The 10,049-nt window shown below is 38.0% G+C and overlaps 1 pseudogene; it reads right to left on the reverse strand.

Annotated features, from left to right (window-relative positions):
- Positions 1-8,883: 8,883 nt before the first annotated feature.
- LOC143387445 (sorting nexin-5 pseudogene) lies at positions 8,884-9,847 on the reverse strand (annotated as a pseudogene).
- Between the last annotated feature and the right edge of the window lie 202 nt (positions 9,848-10,049).

Below are 10,049 nucleotides of genomic sequence, written 5' to 3' on the forward strand. Positions count from 1 at the left end.
AATCAGGGTGGTGATAACCAAAGAGGGGATTGGTTTTGGAAAGGTAAACACAGTATATATGAACCAGAAAGGAACAAGATAAATGTATAAAGAGCGATAACAGAAGGAGAAATATATAAGCACTATGAAGGAAGCTTTTTAAAATTCTGAGGAAAGACGTGCATGTGCACATGTGTGTGTACACACAGACACACACACATACATACACACATAGTGATTCATCTTGAAAACTTGCACAAAGGAAAAGAGATTGTTTTCCTTCTAAGAAGGCATATTTTATTTATTTTTTCAAGTTGGTAAGCACTTCAGCATTTTATTAGTTAAGATAATCTTGGGGTTAGGACTCATTTTTTTAATTTATTTTTCTCTTTTTCCATATTCTTATGGCTATATTAAAATTCTACCTAATACTGGGATTTGTATGACATGGTTATACATGCATGCAACGTAACAATTTGATTTGGTCAATGTAATTTTTCAGTACTTCCCCTTTCACTCCTTTCAAAACTCCCTATGGACCATTCCAGTACTCTACAGGTCTCCCTTCTATTTTCATGACGTTTGCCCTGTTATGAGTTAGATATGTGCCCCCTAAGCTCCTATATTCATGCAGGAATATTCAGAAGTAAAAGAATTGGATTGCAAAAGTAGTAACTTGACCAGTTCACCCAAGTTTGAAGGGACAGGGTAGTAACTGTAGGCAGGTGGGACATGACTGGAGGAGGTGGGTCAGTAGAGATGTGCCCTATAAATATAGTTTTATCTTCCCTGGGACCCTTTCCCCTTTCCTATCTCTCATTCCTAGCTGCCATGGATGTAGCAGTGGTCTCCATGGAATTCTCCTGCCATAATGTTGTGCCTCACTTGGGCCCAGGGCAATGGACTCAATTGAACATGGATCAAATCTATGGAACTGTGAACAAAAATAAACTTTCCCACTTCTAAGGTCTTTTTGACAGAAAAATGCAAAATTTTTAACATGAAAATCGGTACTTAGAAGCAGTGGCTAACCTGACTATATGATTCAGAATCCTTTGGAGCTTGTTTAGGGGAGAATTTTTAAAAATCTGGAGCTACAAGCTAGAAAAGCTTTAGAATGTTGTAAATAGAGTTTAATGGGAAACTCTGGTGGGAACTCTGAATACTAGAATGCAGAGATAAAACTGCTCATGAGGTTTCAGAGGGAAATAAGGATTCCCTTGGACATTTGACTAGAGTCCATTCATGTTACGTTGTGGCAAAGAAGTTGTTACATCCTGCCCATGTTCTGAGACTTCATGTGAGACTTTATCTAAAGATGATAGACTTCTTCTTGAGGAAATTTCAAGGTAGCAAATAATTCAATCAGTGGTGTGGATATTGTCCCCAGCTTTTAGCCAGGTTTACTGTGAAAATTTGCGGCCAGAAATCATATCTGAAGAATTTTAGAAACTTCAGTTTGACTAGACAAGTGCATGTAAATCTGTGCTCAAGAAAAATGTGATTTTTAAGGAGATCATGATCACTGAAGAGATGTTGAGCACTTTGTACAGGCACAGTAGGAAAGATGGCTGAGGTCATCTCAGGAATCTGCAAGACAGCGCACATTGCCTACTGGATAATGTGGAGGAAAAATCCTTTGAGAAAAGATCTTGGTGGTCCCCTGCTTTCACCAGGGGGCCTAGGAAGCTGTTTCACCCTGCTCAGCCACGCAGGATCTAAGATACTGCTGTTGTGATGACAGGGGCCCCTGGTACTTCCCCAACTGGTAGCAGACATTAACATCATCGACAGGGTGTCACTTCTGGTGAAATACAGAATGCCCAAGGTAAGGGCCATGAAAGCTTCCACCAAGATTTCAGTGGAATGACTGGGAGGCCAGGCAAAGTGTAGCAAGATCAAAGTCCCTGTTGGTTGACCATGAAGGGGTGAGGCAGGAAGTCGTGATCATAACAACAAAGCTGAAATGAGGATCCCAGGAATTAAGAGATGCCTGTAATATGAACTTACCACTGAAAGGATCTTCTGACTGTGCAGAGGCTCAGACTATTTAGAATATGTGTTCACTGCAGCTAGGAAGACTAAAGAGGCAGGGCTGTCCAAATCCTTAGGAAATCACATCTTACCACCAAGTTCCCCAGATGCCAGAGGTGGAGATGTAAGGCTTATTTGTTTGGCTGAGTTTTTGTCATGTTTTCGTCCCATCTCTTTTGTCTCTGTCTGTATTTGTCCATTTTGGAATGGAAGATGTACTCTTTGCTTCTGTACATTGGATATATTTAACCTTTTTACTATTTATTTATTTATCTTTTTAAGGTTATGTAATTTTTAAATTTGTTCTAATTAGTTATACATGACAGTAGAATGCATTTTGAACACATCATATATAAATGGAGTGTAATTTCCCCATGGTACATGTTGTAGAATCACACTGATTGTATAATCATATATGCACATATGGAAATAATATCTGACTAATTCTACTATCCTTCCTACCCCCATACCATCACCCCTCTTCACTCTCCTCTGCCTAATCGAAAGTACCTGTATTTTCTTCCTAGTCCCTATTTACCATGAATTAACAATAAATTTGTTTTTCATCTTTACAATGACTCACAGTCAAGAGTTTTCCTTGAGTCTCAGAGAAGACTTTGGACATGGACTTTTGGAATGATGGTAAACTGTTAAGACTATGAGACTCTTGGAGAGTGAGTAAACTCATTTTTTTGTGTGTGTGTTTTGAGAGAGATGTGAGCTTTTGGGGACCAGGGATACAATGTTATGATTTGGACATGAGTTGTCCCTCAAAAAGCTCCTGTGCAAATGCAAGAATATTCAAGATAAAATGATTGTATCATGAGAGCTGTAACCTAATTGGTTCAGCCTAGTTTGAATGGACTGACTTGGTGGTAACTATGGGCAGGTGTATCATGGTTGGTGTGTCACTAGGGCATGCCCTGAAAGTTTTCATTTTTCCTGTGACCCTTTCAGCTTTTCCTCTCTTTGCCTTCTGAATGCAATGAAGGTAGCTGTGGTTTTCCACCACACCTTTTCTCCATGATACCTGCCTCATTTGGGGCCCAAAGCAATTTAGACATGGAATAAATCTATAAAACTTGAGCCAAAATAACTTTCTCTCCTCTACGTTGTTCTTTTCAGTTATTTTGGTCACAATTAGAAAACATTGACTAACAATTCCTTCAATACTTTTTCCCCTTTTTTTGCATTTTTTCTAACTTTCATATATAAGAGAAAACATAAAACTTGACATTCTGAATTAGGCTAAATTTACTTAATATATGATCTCAAGTTTCATCCATTTATCTGCAACTTACATGATTTAATTCAGAGAATATATCTTCTAAAATAGCATATAGATTGTCAGAAAGGATCAAGACAAAGGAATAAAGTTAAGGGGATGGGAAGGAGAAGATCTATTTGGTTAATGGAGACCGATCTTGTTTGATTTCAATGTAGAGAAGCACTTTCCCAAGCATGCTTTTGAAATACTGGTGATAATTGAAACCCTATCAGGAGTCCCACAAGGTCAAAGTAATGTTCATAATAATAAGTTGGCATTTTTCTTTTCACACTCATTCTCTCAGGAATGTGCCCTGGGTTCTTCAGAGCTATATTATATGTGATGATGCCATTATTTTGATGGTCAATGAAATGATGGAATAAGAAGTATGTGTTCCTGTGTTTTAAAAAAAGGTATCATGGAATTTCTAACATAAAATATATTGATGAACAAAATCTATTTGGACTCCTAAATAATATAACGTCCACAATACTGTGGGAACTTTTCTAATCCTGTTTCAAGGAGCATATGAGTAGTCTGACAGCCAATAGGTGACTTTCAATGTGTTTTGTGTAGCAAAATGGCACATTTGGCACTTCCTTTAAAGGATAGTATGCTGGAAGATCACAAAATGGGCTGGAGAAACCACTGTGGAGAATAGGAGGGAAATTACAAGTCTGCTAGAGGAGCCCAGGTGAGGGATACATGTTACTGAAGCAGGAATGATAATGGGAAAGAGAAAAGCAGCAGGGAAGACATTATGGACAGGTGGCCATTACTGGATGTGATGAACATGGGGCTTGCTAGAGAGTGAGACGTTAAGAATGCACAGCTTTGATTCTAGCTCCTTATGATGGTCTATTTTTTTACATCAACTTGACTGGGTCATGGGATCCCCAAATATATGCTCAAACAGTATTTTTTATATTTCCATTAGGACATTTTTTGGATGTGATTAACATTTAGACTGAGTAAAATGGTTTGTATTGGACCTTATCTAATTAGTTAATGGCCTAAATACAACAAAATGCTAAACTTTATCTTATTAGAAGAATATTCTTCTATTTTACTCCCCCCCAACACCATTTTTTTCTTTTTACAGAGCTGGGCATCAACAGTAAGTCTTGTGCATGCTAAGCAAGTTCTCTGCCACTGAACTGCACTACAGCACTCCCTAATGGCCTTGGAAATGGGACTCTTGCAGGCACTCTTGTGGTCTTTGGACATACTGAGATATTAGCTCTGTATATTTTGGACTTGCAGCTTTCATGATTGTGTGAGTTGCTTGGTTATAATATAAATTACATTCACATACGTATGTTTGTACCATGAGTTCTATTTCTGTAGAGAGTAGTTCTTGAAGAACAAATCTTGAATGAATTTTCTGAATTACTTCTATGTTTTTGAAAATTGACTCTCTACTACATTGACTTAAAAACATTAATGATTCTCTTTTCAGTAGTAAAGAGAGCATGATAGTCCATGACATGATATGACTAAAGAGGTATAAAAAATCCCTTTTCTAAATTCCTAATCAAGCACAAAAAACAAGAATTTGGGTGATTACATATACGGTACTTGTAAATATTCTGTTCTAAATTAATGCATATAAAAACATTGCTCCTAATGTTGCAGAACAAAGTGGGGAGAGAAAAAGTTGGGCCCAGGGCTGAGGGCCACACAAATCTACTTGAAAGCTTTTCTGTCCTGAGAGAGATTTTATCTCCCATAGCTGCAGAGTTTATTTTCATTTAAAATCAAACACAGAATCTTATCCTTTAGGTGATTTAATTACAACTCACATGGAATTGTCATCTTCACAGGATATCTACTCTTAATGTAAGGACATTCATTTGGAAGAAATCCATTGAATTGGGAAGATAAGTAAAGACTGAAGAACTTAGAGAAAATGAATCCCTAAATTCCAATGATAGTCTTTGCCAGTAGAAGCAACTTATTCAAAATCATCTGAGGAGTTAACCTTGCATTACCTATGGAAAAATAATAGCTTCATCCCCACACCAGCCAGTTGTATGGCAAAGGAATAATCCTCTACTCTGGACCTAACCCTTCATTCCTCATGGTTCTAATCCTATAATTAGAGTCTGAAACCAGAAGGCCCCAGGATTAAGTGCAACATGTGAACCATGAAGAGGTGAACCATACTCCATAAGAACAATTTGAGTTTTCCAGTTTATACAAGACAATTGGAGTTTACATGTGAAGCAAATATTAGAGATGGGATAACAAGGAGGGGAACACACAGTTGGATCTGGCTGAGTTTATTGATATGAGTTTACTAAGTGCAGTTAATTTTAGAGCTTGGGGACTTAGAAAAGGCTTTCAAAGTATATATAGTTGGCTGAAACATGATTTGAAAAATGGCTCACAGTGAATGAGTTAGAAGTGTCAGACCAGTCTTGATTTAATGTAGACATATGGATTGTAAGACTTAGAGGATTTCAATGTCAGAGTGGATTTGTCACTTAAGATCTTGTCACCCATATTTGGAGATATACTTTTCCTGACAACTGTGAGAAACAAATAAGTGAGGGGAGCCCAGGCATTCTTGAGGACTTGGTGATTGCTCTTCCCTGTACACAAGTCAGTGTAGTGAGAACTGTGGCCACTGAATTGGGAATTCTGAATTCAATGAGAGTAGCTGGATACCAGGATTCCAGGAGCCAGGTGACAGAAACTAACTGTAAGGTAATGAGTGAAAGCAACAATCAGAAGAGTCTGCTTCATGTAGGACTATGGTGTTGGTTACTTTATCAAGGTGTTCCCAGAAATTAAATAGATAGGACTAGTAAATTCATCTTCAGTTTAAGCAGGAAAGTACTAGGTCAAGTGAACAAATGTCTAACCTGTTGTCCCTCAATCAATTCCTAGGCTTGAGTTTGTTTACAGATTCACAATATTTTGAATGGAAGGGAAAGGGTCCTGGTACACTGCCAACATTTATATTGTTAGTGTTTCTCCCAGTCTTCCTCAAAGGAACCTATGGTCTTTTATCAGGTTAAATGCAATGAGAAAAAGGAAATAATCAGAAATTTTGGAGACTACTGAATACATGGGCTCTGAACTAAAATTAATCCTAGGAGACTAAACATCAGTGAGGTCTACCTGTTAGGCATATGGAGGTCCAGTGATCAGGGGAGTTTTATCTCAGTTCTCTCTCCTAGTGGTTTTCTGTGTTCACAGACTCATTCTGTGACTATTTTCCTGGATCTGGAATGTATAATTGGCATAGTCATAATCATCAACTGCAATGATTCCCACAGTGATTTCCTGACCTATGGATTTAGGGCTATTATGATGCAAAATGGTAAGTGTCATACAGTAGAATTCTCCCTTCCTAGAAGAAAGTCACAAGCCAAAAACAGTACCACATTCCTGAAGGGACTGGAGAGTAGTGCTGCCATCAAGGACTTGAGAGATGTAAGGTTGGCGATTTCCACATCCTCATTCAACTTTCCTGTTTACCCTGTGCACAAAACAGATGGATTCTTTATATATAACTAGAGATATCAACAATTGTGCTCTATAAGTGTAATAAGAATCGTAATGCATTTTGCTGACATATATAAATAAATAAATAGAAAAAAAACAGATGGATCTTAGAAAATTACAATGAATTATTCTAAGTTTAACTAGGTATTATCTCCAATTGCAGCTACTATACCAGATTTGGTTTCATTGCTTGACACATCCTTGGCACATGGTATGCAGTTATTGATTTGAAAAATTTATTTTTCTCCATTTCCTGTCAATTAGGTCCACCAGAAAGAGTTTGCTGTTTTCTGGCAAGGCCATAAATACACATTCTTTGTCCTTCCCCAAGGGTATATCAACTCTCTAGTCCTTAGTTTTCACTAAGTTTCCGTTCCATATGATGTTATGCTGGTCCATTCTGTTGGTTGGACCTAGTGAAAAGATACTACTTCATACATTTTAAGATAGTTCCTTCCGCAGTCTGGCTGGGCACAAAATCACGAGCCACTCACAGCCTTGTAGATTCAAACAGCAATTCTTTATTCCCAAACTCTAACCGGCACTCTACATGCACGTTCTGGGAAAATCCACACCTCCACCGGGCTCTGCATACCAAATACTCTCTGAATCCCGCGAGAACTCAGCGGGAACTCAAGGAGAGGGCGCCTGAGGCAGCAGGATACGCCGTATTCCCAGCAGGAGCAGGGTTACCTTTCTCAAACATTCATGCAATGTCACTGCAAATGACCTGGGTCCAAGGCAAGTGCATTTTCACAATGGAGAGTCCTCCCTCTAAGCAACATTGGGTAGGCTGACAAGGAAATTGCCATGTGTCATTTCTACTTGGCTATGACTCTCAGCAAGTTCCATGTGAGAAGGTAGGAAATAATTCTGATGAAAATTCAGATCTTCCTGCTAAAAAATTCAGAACACTGCTAAGTGTCTGGTGATATGAGGCCTGTTGAGGTATCCCTTTTAAGGTAAAGGGTAATTTGCTGCTCTCTTACAGCCAAAACAATAGAGAAAAAATGCTGAGTAGAGCTCTTGAGATTTTGAAGGCATCATATTTTTTATTTTGGTGAGTTATACCAGTCCATATATTTTTTGTAGTATGCTGTATTATTTTATAGTATACTTCTTTCCCTTGTTATTATAAAACACTTGAGGTGACTTAAGAACCATGAGAGTAACGAGGAGAAAAAAAAGAAAAGCATCTAATGAAGGAATGGAATATCTGTTAGCTGTAACAAGTACGTGTTCTTATTTGTTGAACTGGAACCTCTCTAACATAATCAGTCTGTGGGGACATGGGCACATGAACTAGGGAAACAGACATGGGACTGGTGCTTGTGTCTACTCATTTCCAGAAGGCACATGTCTTCTACACCTTTTCTTAAGTGACTGAAGACAAACTACATGAGAATCCAGTATTTATATTGTGCCTATTTTGAGGCATTAAATGCATAAGGAAAAGGTTACTTATGTCCAAGTAACATGCAAAAAATATTTTTTTTAGAGAGAGAATTTTTCAAAATTTATTTATTTATTTATTTTAGTTATTGGCGGATCTTTGTTTGTATGTGGTGCTGAGGATTGAACCCGGGCCACACGCATGCCAGGCGAGCACGCTACCGCTTGAGCCACATCCCCAGCAAAAAATATTTTTAGGGGCTGGGATTGTGGCTCAGTGGTAGAGTGCTCGCCCGGCATATGCGAGGCCCTGGGATCTATCCTCAGCACCACATAAGAATAAATAAATAAAATAAAGATATTGTGTCCAACTACAAATAAAAAATAAATATTAAAAAAATAAGGGCTGGGGTTGTGGCTCAGTGGTTGAGTGCTTGCCTAGCATGCATGAGGCACTGGGTTCAATCCTCAGCATCACATAAATATAAAATAAAGATATTGTGTCCACCTAAAACTTAAGAATAAATATTTAAAAAAATTTAAAAATATATATTTTTAAACCAACATGGTTAAGTGTTAAGATTTTTAGAAATCAGAATATTTATTCACATAATTTTAAAGTCATAGCTAATCATACTTTATGGTAATGATTTAAGTGATGCAGTTTTCACATTTGTTTCCTTCAGAGAAAAGGTAGATTAGTTGTTCTTGAACTAGTCAACACAGCTCTGCAAGAGGAGACATTCTTTCTGGCATGCTTTATTTTCAGTTCAGACACCTCAATTAGGTTTTTTTTTCTAAATGCTGCCACTGTCTTCTGTTTGAATTTTATAAGCTCTTCTTTTGCAGATTCAGAAAGCTGTTCTAATTTCTGGCAGCAATTCTGCTGGTGTTCCTCAGCCAACTTGACATCTTTGCTTTTTTTTTTTTTTACTTTTTTTTATTGGTTATTCAAAACATTACAAAGATTGCAGAATCTTTTTAACTGGGCCTTATTCAGAGCTTTGTTTGAGTTCTCTAGTTGATGAAGCCTTTGGTGCCTCTGTATGAGAGACCCTTCACTATAAGAGACCCTTCGCATCCTCTGTAAGCATGTAATATTGGAGAAGCTCTGTCATCTTTAAATCTTCATCTGATGAGACTCTACCCTCTACTTTCCTAAGGTTTTCAAATTGTTCAGCAAACTTCAATAGGTATTTTTTGATGATCGTGGGTTTACCTAAAGCCAGGCTGTGCAAGCTGGCTGCAGTGTGAATATAATCATCAGCAACATTTGTATGAGATCTGGTCGTTTTGTCTGCTTTAGCACAGGAATCCTTGATCCTGTGGGAATAGTAAATAAGAAAGTTCTCTTGCTCCAAGAAGTCATCCACCTCCTTAACTGCAGGAAAAAGAACTTCATCAGCACTTTTCACCACACTTCTAAAGAAGCCACCAAACATCTCTTTTTTTCCACCGAATACTTAGATCCTTACTGTATTCTAGGAAAACATGAAAGTTGTGATTTACTGAGAACAGAATGAGAAAAAGCTACTAAAGAAATACTTCATGAGAGGACGTAATCTTCTTAAAGACAGCAAGATACTCAGCTTCCAGTTATTGCTTCATCTTTGCAAATTCTTCTTTTGTCAGAGATCCTTCACCCTCTGCCAGTTTCTGCATCTTCTTTTGAGGACCATTGAAATGTGGTTTTGTAGGAGCAGGAGGAATAATAAGCCTAGTCTGTGGCTTCAATAGAGTATCATGTAGTCACACAAAGTTTTGATGTCACCTGGTGACAGAAAACTCTGGGCTCTGAAATGTGGGCTGTGGAGTCTTGGTGTGCACTGTCAACTTGACCTTATCTCTGTCACTGAGTGCATCA

This window comes from Callospermophilus lateralis, unplaced genomic scaffold (genome assembly GCF_048772815.1).
Source record: "Callospermophilus lateralis isolate mCalLat2 unplaced genomic scaffold, mCalLat2.hap1 Scaffold_1341, whole genome shotgun sequence".
Classification (NCBI taxonomy): domain Eukaryota; kingdom Metazoa; phylum Chordata; class Mammalia; order Rodentia; family Sciuridae; genus Callospermophilus; species Callospermophilus lateralis.